At 44.3% G+C, this 13420-nt stretch overlaps 1 non-coding gene across 1 annotated transcript; it reads left to right on the top strand.

Annotated features, from left to right (window-relative positions):
• Positions 1-1842: 1842 nt before the first annotated feature.
• trnal-uaa (transfer RNA leucine (anticodon UAA)) lies at positions 1843-1956 on the top strand. Its single transcript has 2 exons — positions 1843-1880; positions 1922-1956. It is a non-coding gene; the product is annotated as a tRNA-Leu (tRNA).
• Positions 1957-13420: the final 11464 nt, after the last annotated feature.

Genomic DNA, 13420 nt, shown 5'->3' on the forward strand with positions numbered 1-13420 from the left:
GTAAAAGAGCGAGTAACGTGTATTCCTAGATACACAAAACCATCTTTAGATAAAGAAAAGGAAAATATTCCTGTCGGATCTGTAGAGCCAAGTTATTAATAGAAGATCATTTTCTTTTTTGAAGGTTCAGTTTATAGCCAGAGAAGGCTCCAAATTGACCTAATAATGACACAATAGCAGGACTGCTACCTACTGAGTCGCTAACATAAAGTAAGAGGTCATCAGCATACAGTGATACACGGTGTTCCATATTCACGCTCCTACCACCTTGACATAATGTAGTTGACTTAAGTGCAATAGAAAGAGGCTCAATTGCAATTGCAAAAAGAAGAGGGGACAATGAGCAGCCTTGGCGAGTGCCACGTGTTAATGGGAAATAGTCAGATGGAAAACAATTCGTCTGTACACACGCTAAAGGCGAGTTATATAATAGCTTAACCCAGGCTACAAATATTCTGCCGAATCCAAATTTCACAAAAATATTAAACAAGTATACCCACTCCACTCTATCAAACACCTTATCCGCATCCAAGGTGATAAAGTCCTCAGGACTTGGTGAATCACTGGGTGAATAAACAACATCAGCCGGTCGACGTGTATTTAAAAAAAAAGAATGGCGATTTTTAATAAAACCTGTATGATCATCTTTACATTCCAAGAAATAAACCTTAAAGGGTGGCCTCCATCTGCAGCCCTCATGTTAACTATATCAAAAGACACATAGGGCCCACAATCCAAAACAATGCAGGGCACAACTGCACACAATAACGCACAATGAAAAGAAAATCTGGCTAATCCGTAACACAAAGAAGAACACATTGCCATGGTAATTCCCAAAAAACTCTCCCACCCTTTTACACAAACACGCAAAAACAATTAACCCCCGAAACCTAGATCTGCCTCTCCAACTGAGGATGATCGCAGTCATTACAAACAAAAACCTTCCAAAGATTTCCCCATACAACCAAAACTTCGATCAAGTGCGGCTTCCCTCCTTAGAATTTATACAAACACTTATTCTACTTTTAATATATATAGGCTGAAGATAACTAAGCGAAGCCTCTCCATGTCATCGGGTAGAGCAGGTCCAACAGCGAGCATCTGTGACATTAGCATCAGCTTCCTTGCTCGGGGCTTCGCTATTTTTCCTGTTTTACCTCGAGGGTGCATTTTGTTTGCCATGTCTGTGTCCAGCAACATCCCGGGTTGTTCACAATGCTCAGTTATCTCGATCATACGACAAAGATAACCAGGCAGTTTTTGAATAAAAATCGGGAGCCGCACTAACACGCACCTATTCACTCCACGCCCAACCCGAAAGTCCCCCAAGCCTGAACAACATTCTGACTGTAATAGCTCATCCATGATGGAATGATGAAGCAGACCGATCTGCAAAATATTTTATGTTCTTGTGAACCTTGTCACATTTTCTCTTTCTTCCAAAATCATCAGATTATTGGGCCTTATAGTCTATTTACCAAAATCCATCTGTAAAGCAGAGTTGCCCGGTAAAATTGAACCTCCCACCCAATGTATTCAGATTCAGTCCTGTCTATAAACATTTATTTCTCCGCTTCCCTAAATGTGAAAACAATGAGACTTCCAAGCGTTAACATACATCTGAACAAAAGTCCTTCACGCATTCTTGCTGAGACGCGTCTCACGAGTCTTCGATTTGTAATTTTTGTACAGCTTCAATTTCCACAGAAGTTGCCGAAGCTGAGAAAACTGTAACACCCTCGCTTTCACTTCCGATTGGCAGGACGGTAGACGTGTTTGTGTGTACATAACTTTGCTTACAAATCAGGCATTCATTCCCTTCTCAAACACAACTCAAAATTTGTCAGGATGGCCGAGTGGTCTAAGGCGCCAGACTTAAGGAATGAAACTTCTTCCGACAAACGGGAGGGTTCTGGTCTCCATCTGGGGTCGTGGATTCGAATTTCACTCCTGACATAATTTGTCTTTAAGTATTGAATCGAGATGATATTATTTCTGCAAACAAGAACCTGGGTTTTTGAGTTGGATTAGAAAAAAACGGTTGGAAGATAAGTTTGATTTGTTTTTGAGGCTGTTCATCGCATTAGAGAAGATAACCCTACACAGAATTCTGATAAGTGGTTTATTCAGAAACAATTTCACGGTGAAGGATCTTAGCCTGAAACGTCGACACTTTACACTTTTCCACCATTGCTGTTGTCTGCTGTGCTTCTCCTGGCATGCTCAGCTATTCAATATTGAATAACGTTTAAAGTGAAATGATGGGTTGTCGGAATATTCAATGAATGGGCACGTGAGTGTACATTATCCCCTTTTGTCTGATTGTTGATGGGTAGTAACTGTTCTTGAGCGTGTCCGTGCGAGTCCTGAGGCTCTTGTACCGTCTACCTGATGGCAGCAGCGAAAAATTGCATGGCAGGATGGTGACGACCTCTGATTTTATGATTTTCCTTCAAAGGTACAGTATTTCCATACCACGTCTTGATGCAGCCAGACAATATACTCTCTAGGACACATCTACATAAGTTCATCAAGGTTTTTGATGTCATGCTGAATCTCTGCAATCTTGAAAGAAAGTAGAAGAAATAGTTATACCAGCAATTTAAAGTTACTGACACGCCCCGCCTCTGATCTTCCAAGGAGAATTGGCCCAAGGACTTCTGGTTTTCCCTCTGCTGAAGAAAACAATCAGTCCTTGGTCTTGCCGACATAGAGTGATATGGTGTTGGCATATCTTCTTTAAAACGATACGCTCTTAATTGAAGTGTATGCCCCAAGAGGGGATCGTTTTGAGACATGTAAATCCTGGAATGGAGATAACTTTTGCGTGCTCTGCCAATATCTATGCCTGAAAATCAAAGAAACGTGTATCAGATTCCCCCTCACATCCGATGCTGCAGAGAAAAATAAAACAAGTTTCACTAAACTCTCGTTATTGCACAAACCGTCTATTTCAGGTATCATCTTGGTGATGCTCTTCTGCACAGTCTCCGAATCCTCGTCATCCTTTCTCTGGAGGATGGCCTGAACGGGGTGCAGCTCAATTCCAGTGCTGTGATGCTGTACGGTCTGACTCCGCACCTGTTCGGCAACCTGAGAAAATGCATCACGTCCATGTTCATTTAGAATCCCAGGATATAGTGTGTGTTTGTATGTGTACCCTCCCAAGAAGCAGTCAATCAGACTAATCCGAAATACAGCTGTGTATCTCGCACGCGGAGACAGGACTGCAGGGGTTGTCAGAGTGGCCGAGGGGTCTAAGGCGCCAGACGTAAGGGGAGAAAGTCGCTTCCTAGTAAACACGAGTGTTTTGGAGGCGTGGGTTCGAACCCCACTTCCTTATAAGTCGTTGTTTTTTATAATGCAATCACTGTAATTTTACTGCAACGATCAAATCGTTGTCTTTTTGGGAATATGCGGAAGAGGCAATTGAGATGAAGATTTTGTTTTAGTCACAACCGAGAGCAGAACAACGGGATACATTGCTAGGGATTCGGGCTGCGGAGTTTGATGAGAAAGAGGCCTCGGTGAAGAGTGTCTGCGTCACCTTTCCAACCGTGGCTGTTGTTGGACAGAATGACATCGGGGCCATTCAGACACGTTGTTGGTCTCTATATTGAAATGGCATTTTACATCGTCTTTGTAATGCGTACATCTGCCGTGCATCTCAGTAACTTGCGTTTAACACCTTTCTGGATTTGGGAATACCGGATTAATCATTCTGGACCGGATTATGTCCACTTTTTGTGGGATAACAGGCCGCTCTTCCTTGTTTTGCAATGCAGCTGTTTTGAATCGCACAGCACGGAAAACAGCGTACGGCCCAATTGGTTCATAGTTCAAAGCAGAGAGTAAATTTTGCATCACAGCCTTTCTATGTAAACGTATCACCATGTACAATCAGATTCACTTTCTCGCTGGCATCACAATAAACACAGTAAAATCCATGAAGCACCGCACTTACAGAACTGCCAAAACACTCAACGTGTATAACATAACAACCTGTGCAAAGACAAGCCAAAGAATAACGATAATAGCAATATTAGTTGTTATTTTACGTAATAATCCTGGGCGACTACGAAGCCCGCTGGAGTTTGTTTCGGTGTTACCGCTCTCAGAGACAACCAGATAGAACTATAGAACAATAGAATATTACAGCACAGAAACAGGCCCTTTGGCCCTTCTTGGCTGTGCCGAACCATTTATCTGTCTAGTCTCACTGACCTGAAACTGGGCCATATCCTCTAAACCCCTGTCCTCCATATACCTGCCCAAGATCTTCTTAAATGTCCAAAGTGAGTCCGCATTCACCACTTCATCCAGCAGCTCATTCCACACTCCCACCGCTCTCTGCGTGAAGAAGTCCCCCCACCATGTTCCCTTTACACCTTTCCCCCTTCGCCCTTAACACATGACCTCAGTTTTTTTTTTCTCCCCTGGCCTCAGTGGAAAAGTCTGCTTGCATTCACTCTATCTATACCCATCATAATTTTATACACCTCTATCAAATCACCCCTCATTCTCCTACACTGCAGGGAATAAAGTCCTAAACTATTCAACCTTCCTTTGTAACTAAGTTTCGCAAGTCCTGGCGACATCCTTGTAAACCTTCTCTGCTCTCTTTCAAACTTATTAATATCCTTACTGTAATTTCACGACCAAAACTGCACACAATGCTCAAAATTCGGTTTCACCAATGTCTTATAAAACCTCACCATTACATTCCAACTCTTGTACTCAATACTTTGATTTATAAAAGCCAAAAGCTTTCGTTATAGCATTATCTACTTGTGAAGCCACTTTTTGGGAATTACGTACCTGCACTCCCAGATGCCTCTGTTCTACTGCACTCATCAGTGTCCTACCATTTACCTTGCATGTTCTACCTTGGTTTGACCCTCCAAAGTGCAATTCCTCACACTTGTCCGCATTAAACTCCATCTGCCATTTGTCAGACCATTCCTCCAACTTGTTCAAATCCCTATGCAAGCTTTGAAAACTTTCCTCACTGTCCACTATACCTCCAAAGTTTGTATCATCAGCAAATTTGCTTATCCAATTGGCCACATTATCATTCAGATCATTGATATAGTTCACAAATAACAATGGACCCAGCATTGATCACTGTGGCACACCACTTGTCACAGGCTTCAACTCAGAGTAGCAATCCTCCACTGCCACTCTCTGGCTTCTTCTAATGAGCCAATGTCTAATCCAATTTACTAGCTCTCCATGTATACCTAGCAAATGAATCTTCCTAACTAACCTCCCATGCAGGACCTAGTCAAAGACGTTAGTGAAGTCCATGTATACAAAATAAACTGCCTTCTCTTCATCCCCTTTCCTTGTACCTTCCCCGACAATCACTAATAGATTGGGTAAACATGACCTACCACAAACAAAGCCATGCTGACTTTTTCTAATAAGTCCCTGTCTATCCAAATACTTGTAGATCCTATCTCTTAGAATTCCTTCCAATAATTTACCTATTACTTGCCTATAATTTCCCGGCTTCCTTTTACAGCCTTTTTTAAACAACGGAACTGCATGAGCTATCCTCCAATCCTCCGGCACCTGACCCGTGGATATCGACATTTTAAATATTTCTGACAGGTACCCTGAAAATTCAACGCTAGTCTCCTTCCGAGGGAATAACCTGTCAGGTCCTGATTTGCACTGATTTGCCTCAAGACAGCAAGCACTTCCTTCTCTTTAATCTGTATAAATTCCCTGACCTCCCTGCTTGTTTTCATTGTTTCCATAAACTCCATCCTAATTTCCTTACTAAATGCAGATGCAAAAAAATACATTTAATATCACTCCCATTTCTTTTGGTTCCATACATAGCCGACCACTCTGATCTTCAAGAGGACCAATTTTATCCCTTACTATCCTTTTGCTCTTAACATACCTGTAGAAGCTCTTAAGATTATCCTTCACCCTGACTGCCTAAGCATCCTCATGTCTTCTTTTAGACCTCCTGATTTCTTTTTTAAATATTTTCATACTATTTTCTCAGCTGAATTACACATTGACAGAGGATCGAATATGCACGATTTAAAATTATTCGCTTAAAGCTCAAATATTTAATGCAGATAGTAAATACGATTTCGACAATTATAAGAATAAAATTTGTACAATATAAGCGTACTAGATTAAATGTAAAGAAAGTTGCAATTGAGGTAGCACAATATCAAACAGAAATGCAGGATACAATAGAACTGATGGATGGATGATTTTTTAAAATTTTATATGTTAATGACTTCGATGTTGGAATTGATGCTCCTACGGACCGGTTTGTGGACAAAATGAAGATTGGTGGCGGAGCAGGACATCTGGAGGAAGCAGAAAGTCTACAAAAGGACGGAGACAGATTAAGAGAATGGGCAAAGAAGTGGCAGATAGTACATGCTGTCAGGAAATATATGGTCCTCCTCGTGAGCAGAAGAAATAAAATGGAAGGCTATTTTTTCAACGCAGAGGAAATTGGAAAATCGGAGATGCAAAAGGACTCTAGGGATGCAACAATGGGATTTTCAGATTTTTTAATGCACTGACGTGGCCTTACCTTGAGTAATGTGAGCAGTTTGGAGCCCCTTGTCTGAGACAGGTTGTGCTGTGAACGAAGACAGTTCAGAGGTGGTTTAGAAAGTTATTCCCGGATTGAAAGCTTTGTCATGCGAGAAGCATATGACGGTTCTGGGTCTCCACTCTCGGCAATTCAGCAGTGTCGGTGGTTCCCCCTTCAACCACCCCTTGGTCTCTTTCAGTATCTATCACCCGTGTCACCCAGCTGACTAATGTACAGTGTCTCCCGTATCCACCACTCATGTCTCCCGCCTGACTACTGGGCGGTGTCTCCCCGTGTCTATCACTCCAGTCACCTGGCGGTATAGGCGCTCCTGCTCCGTGATTAAATATAGCTTCATTCAGTTTCAGCTGCAGCTGATAAATATCTTGATCCCCTGCCGGAGCTAATCGGCGAGGCTTCTCTGGGAAAGAGGTGCCCTCTTTTGCTCTAATAGAGCGGCAAGTACTCCAGGAAAAAAAAAATCAAATTCAGACCTGCCAGTGGGAAAGACGTTCCAATATTTTATCAGTTAATCCCTGTTTCCATTCCTCGACCACTTTCAGCAAATGTAAAGTTTCCCGTCGCTCTAGCTGCTCCCAGAACGTAACATGACAGGTTTAGACGGGATGTACCTCACAGTTCCGCCTTTCCGCTGATTAATCTACTTAGCAGGAACTTGCACCTTCTCAAAAGCTGCTCTGAACACATGGTGAACGGACAAGATGTTCAAAAAGTGTCATGGGGGGACATGGGGAGTGGACCCCCACGACACAGACACTGAACAACCAGGAGCAGGACTAGGCATGAATAGGAAGCAAGGGAAGAGGAAAAAATTACGTTGGACATGACACAGGCCCCGGACGAGACAAGGATTCCGGGCCTGGTCTAGGACTTGACAAGGAGAGCGGAACCAGGACATGAAACTGGGTACAAGGAGCCTGGGCTTAGACTCCCAGTCAGAGACTGGACAAGGACACAGACCTTGGGTCTTCACTCGGGCTGAGACTCCAGAAACCGGCGAGGACAAGACAAGGTTACAAGACGCGGAGTTGGCACAGGACTAGACGTGAGACTATTGGACCCCAGCACAGGACGACGGAATCCCAGCACTGGGCTGAGCAAGGGACATCGAAAAGTCGAGGACACTGAGCCGTGGCTTGGACAGGACAAGGACCTAGGACGTGACTGGGATTGGACGAGTCCCCGGAGCCTTGACTTGGTCGAAGTAGAGACAGGAAAGCAGAACACTGAGCCTAGGGAGAGAGAGGAACAGGGAAAACAGAGCTGGGACTCCTCCTTGGGTACAGGAAGGAGAGCCGGGACTCATTACTTAGAACGCTGAACACGACGAGACAGCTCCTAACGTTAGGAAGCGGCAAAACGGCCGGACCTACCTTGAGAAGGCATGGACACGGATAGGCAGTTCCCAACGCTAGGTTGCCGCAAAACGACTGGACCTAACTAGCGAAGTCGTGGACAGGAACAGACAGTTGCAAACAGGGCGAAGCTCCAGACACAGAAAAGGCGAGACAAGGCGAGGCGAGTCAACGTCCCAGAGGAGGCAAGGCAAAACTAGTGTGCAGAGGCGTAGCGAGGCAAGGCTCCCGGCCGGAAGGCTAGGGGGAGGGAAACGGACGGGGGATTTGGATAGGAGCGATCCAGCAGCCAGAGACTGAATCCTAAAGCAATTGATGAAGCCAGCCCAAACAACAATAAGCTGCCTCAACAGAAACTGTGGAAGCCCGGAAAACCTGGAATAAGGAGCTAGACTGGTGCGTGAACCGGAATGAGGATTTCACGGACCGGACCATCACAAAAAGTTCTCTCTGTTTCTCTCTTCGCATGTTCCTTCCATTTCTATCTAATCTGGGCAGACCAACGATGTTGTGTCAATAGTCTCAGTTGCTCCAACATCTGATTCCGTAAGTTCCAACTGCAACGAAAAGTAACCATCGTAGGGGTACTCATCAGTACTCGGAATATCAAGGACACTCATTGGCGCCAAAGGCAAGTGCGTCGGACACCGGTTGTAAGTGGATCAATAAAGCAACTTAACGTCAGAACCTGTGTCAATTATGTCTCCAGCATAAGCACTATCAATCTGTAGAGATACATCAGAGCTTGGCCACAGTATCCCTTCAGGAATAGCATTTTTCGCACTCCCTCTTAAATTGACTATCTTCCCGTCAGTTGCGACAGAAAACACTGGTCATGGCACTGTTCTAAGGACCCTGCTCAGTAGCAGCCATCGCCCCGGTACATCACTGCGTCATGTATAGAAATACTTAGCAATGTGGACTCACCAGTGAAGTCAAGCACAGACTGCCTGCGTCACAGGGAGGGGTTCTCCTTTTATACCATGTTGAACAAAACTATCACATGACCACACACTGGAGGGGAAAATGACGTCACTCCACCATCACAAGATCATTACCTCATCTCCAGTATAGCCTCAATCACGTAATAGTCACGTGCCAAGTACCAGATACCCACAGGTACGCAACAATCGGCATTTGGTGCTTGATGGCAGCTCCAATCGAGATCATCCCTATTACGTCGGTGGTCAGATGTTTCACCACGACATGCAAAACCAACACTTGTGTGACTTTAAGGGCGCTTCACTAACAGACGTTTCTACCGGGAACTTTGCTCTGATGATAGAGGCCTCCCGCTTCTCCATCTTGTATTCCTGCTCTCTAACATCTCTGAGAATCTCATTATAAAGACGGAAGCGGCCGCATCTTTCGGGCCATTCGAATACGTAGAGAAATCTCGTCATGTGACAACACGCTCTTCACAATTTTTTCTTCCTCAGTTGAGTGTTGAGACACAGTTGAGACAACAGTTGAGTGAACAGTTTGTAGTTCAAACAGTGCAGCATCTTCGCCAATCTGAAAATGTAGGCAAGCAAATAGCTCCTTCTTACTAAAATGTGTGCCTAAACTTCATCCACAGATCGGCAGAGCTTTTTGCAGTGGCAATAGCATCTTCCAGAGCTTGCAGGTAACTCGCTGATGAGGCAATAAATTTTCTGCCTTTAGGAAACTCGCTATATCAACAGCTATATCAAGCTCTCTACCAGACTTAGTTTTCTCACATTATTCACCCAGTAACTGAGAAGTCTGCTCAGCCCAAGCCTCATATTCTTCATCCTCATCGGATGTGGGCTAGATGCCACCGAACATTCCAAGCCTACAAAACTGGCTCTGCGAAGAAATACATCTGCATTTATCAGCCAGAGATGTAAAGCCAGACCGAGTTCAGAATTTAAATCAACTGCTGAATGAATCATTAGACCATTCACATCAGACAGCTTCTTCGCCTCACTCCGCAGAAACGAGAGCAACTTGTCTTTAAAGTCTTTGGCGTCAGTTACGGGAAACTCGACTTCCAATTCAGCACTCTCTGGTTAACTCCACTCTTCTCTGAAAGTAGGGACGGCCCATGGCCTCGCCTCTCCAGATACACCAATGGGAACAGGCAGAACCACTCCCGTCAGGTCATCGCCTGTTTGGATAAAAACATGTTTACCCTCCATTCAGTCAAACTACCGTCCCATGATCGCTCTGGCTCGCCCAGTTGTGGCTTGTCCTGTTTCATCGGAGTGTGAATTTCATGCTCAGTTTCCTATCGGGCAAGCTGCTTGTGCCTGAAGGAGCAAATCTTGTGGCCGTTCAATTCGGCTGATCACTGTATCCACCTGTCCTGGTGGATAGCAAACATCCTCCATCACTCCCTCACCTACTGCTTCGCGGGTCGTGACTGAACCAACCCACGCCCGTCGCTTCGTCCTTGACCAGAGAACCCTGGTTTTCTATAGAACTCTGGTTAGGTTGCCTGTGGAATATTGCATTTAGTTTCAGTCGCCCCATTACAGGGAGGATGGCGAGGATTTGGAAAGGAGATAGAGGAGGTTATCAGGAGGACCTTTAAGAGGAGATCTACAAGATCTCAAGATCCAGAAATTACACTAACTTGAACAGTTCCTTTCGGAGTGGCAGAAGCCAGGGCAATAACTGGGAGGATCCTTATTGTCATAAAGTGAAGTGATGTTGCCGCTTTATCAATCTGCAGTTAGGTTCCATCTGGAGTTTAAAATTGGTTTCGGTCGCCCCGTTGTATGGAAGAGGCCGAGACTTTGTAAACGGTTCATAAAAGGTTTATAGGGAGTTAGATCTAAAAGGAGGATTTGCACGAACTTGTGTTATTCTTTCCAGAATGGCAGCCACCAAGGGAAGACAGAGAGGCGGAAATACAGTAAGCAACTGTAAAAGTTCTCAAAAATTTAAGTACTGGATAATAGAGGACATGCAGTTGAGGTGAGAGTGGAAAATGTTGAAAGAGTTGTATGGGGAAATGTTTAAAACTACACAAAGCAGAGAGTAGCCGGTGGCTAGAATGCATTTCTAGCGTGATGGTGAAGGCGGTGGTAATTATGAGATTCTGAGATAGGTAATCAAATACACAGAGAAGGATCGGATATGGAAAACATGCAGGCAGAATGATCAGTTTAATTAGGCATCACCGGCTTAATCATATCAGCCCATCATCACAGACTAAATTGTCTCTTCCTGTACTGAACTGACTATCTGGACAACTGATCACTGATAAGGGAAATTTATTTTCCACCCCATCGTGAATATCGTTTCCTTCATTCTGAGTCTATGACCCATGGTAAAACAATTCCGGAGAATACAGGCCCAGCTCATGCACTCTCCCCTCACACAGACAGCCTGCCGTCGCTGCAGCCGTCAGGTCAGTGTAAGGAATAGTACATTCACTCTCTCTGTTGCAGGGATAACTTTCCTGCGGAACTGTGCCCAGACCTGGAAATTCTATTTAATGTGCATTCAGGCTGAAGGATTAGTTTGATAAGGCATCACTGGCTTAATTATGTCAGCCCAACATCACAGACAAAATGTCCTCCTCCTGTCCTGTACTTTCATATGTTTTAACTGAAGAGAGAATCATTCTTGCTGAATATCCGCTCCTTCATTCTGGGACTGTGACACATGGTGATATAATGATGATTCGGGGGAAACTTTTTCCCAGCAACTGAGCTGAATGATCTGAAAGAATCCAACAACTCTCCTCAGAATTCCAGCGAATACAGTCTCACTCTCCCCGCACACAGCATGTGTGTCATCCCCAGGACTATACTGTCAGTGTGAGGAATAGTTTCGGCACCCTCTCTTCAATAGTGACAACTTTCATAAGGAAGTGTGATAAGACCTGGATCTAACATTCAAGGTGTATTCTCACCACAATTGCAGGACACCTCCCGGTAAGACATCTCTATAACTCTTATCAATCCTCCTGTATCACAACACAAAATACTGTTCGGCTTCTGAATTGTTTGCGGTATCTGAATGTTAGCTCTTAGTTATTTGTTTACAAGGAACATCAGGGCCCTCCGAACCGTTCACTCTGGCCCCATGTAAATATTGATTTTCTAGTTTGTTCCTCTGGGAATGTATGGCCTCACATAATCCTATATACTGGCCGCCTGCCACATCTTCACTCCTTCATTTCTATCCCCAAACCCTCCCTACGCCTTTCTCATTGCCATTCAGCTCTATAGAACAGCTGACATGCATATAATATAGTTCTTCCTCACATCCACATCTACACTGTAGACTGTGAATAGCTGCGGTTTCAAACACAAACCTTGAGTCGCTTAAAATGTTCGAACGTGGTCAATTTATTCCATCTGTCTGACATTAACGTGCTGACTAATTTTGACACACGCATATTATCCAGAACCCTACGTGCTAATCCGAAACTTTCTTAATTTCTTCCAATACTACATTCACAATTTCCCAATTTTCCAGCTGTTCGTCCAATCCGGAGCTCACACTGACACTGCTAACCCCGTGGGTGTGGATATGGAGACTTGGTCTGTGTCTCTGCTGTAGGACAGTGGTGCTGAATTCAATGGAAATATTATTCATCTGTGTTTCAGTGTAGCCGTTGTATTGGTAATCTGTGTCTGGGTCTTGAGCACAGTGTGGGACTGAATCTGAATTTCTCTGTTGACTGAAACTGTGGAACGAATGAGCAGTCGGTGTCTCTGTGCTTTGTACCACACCTTGTAGCAAGGAGCAACTGCTCTGGAGCCTCCACAGGAGGGAAAAGCGGAGATGATTGAAGTTTTTCCTTTTTGGCTGGAGAAGGAAAGTCGGTCAGTGAGGGGGAGGTAAATGTCAGATGGTTGTGCGAAGCGGCCGTTGCAGCCTGTACCATTGTCAATCTGTCGGTTTGACTCTCTGTCTCTTTCACACATAGTAAATATTGTATATGACGCTTGTCTTTCTTTCATTCACTTTCATCCATCCTTCGTCGATTCATCTCCCAGATTAGAGACCTATGTTACTATTTCCAACTGAATATTTCCTTTGCAGATCTAAGCATTTCTTCGTTTAATCTCTGACAGGTTTGAGCTGCTGTTAAAACAGACAGACAGACAGACAGACAGACATACTCTATTGATCCCTAGGGAAATTGGGTTTCTTTATAGACGCACCAACCAAGAATAGTGTAGACATATAGCAATATAAAACCATAAATAATTAAATAATAAACATGTTAATCATGCCAAGTGGAAATGAGTCCAGGACAAGCCTATTGGCTCAGGGTATCTGACACTACGAGGGAGGAGGTGTAAAGTTGGATGGCCACAGGCAGGAATGACTGCCTACGGCGATCAGTATTACGTCTCGACGGAATGAGTCTCTGGCTGAATGTACTCCTGTGCCAAACCAGCAACCAGTATTCATCTGATCACCGTCGTCGTATGTGTGTGTGTGTGTGTGTGTGTGTGTGTGTGTGTGTGTGTGTGTGTGTGTGTGT

Source organism: Hypanus sabinus, unplaced genomic scaffold, assembly GCF_030144855.1.
Source record: "Hypanus sabinus isolate sHypSab1 unplaced genomic scaffold, sHypSab1.hap1 scaffold_220, whole genome shotgun sequence".
Classification (NCBI taxonomy): Eukaryota; Metazoa; Chordata; class Chondrichthyes; order Myliobatiformes; family Dasyatidae; genus Hypanus; species Hypanus sabinus.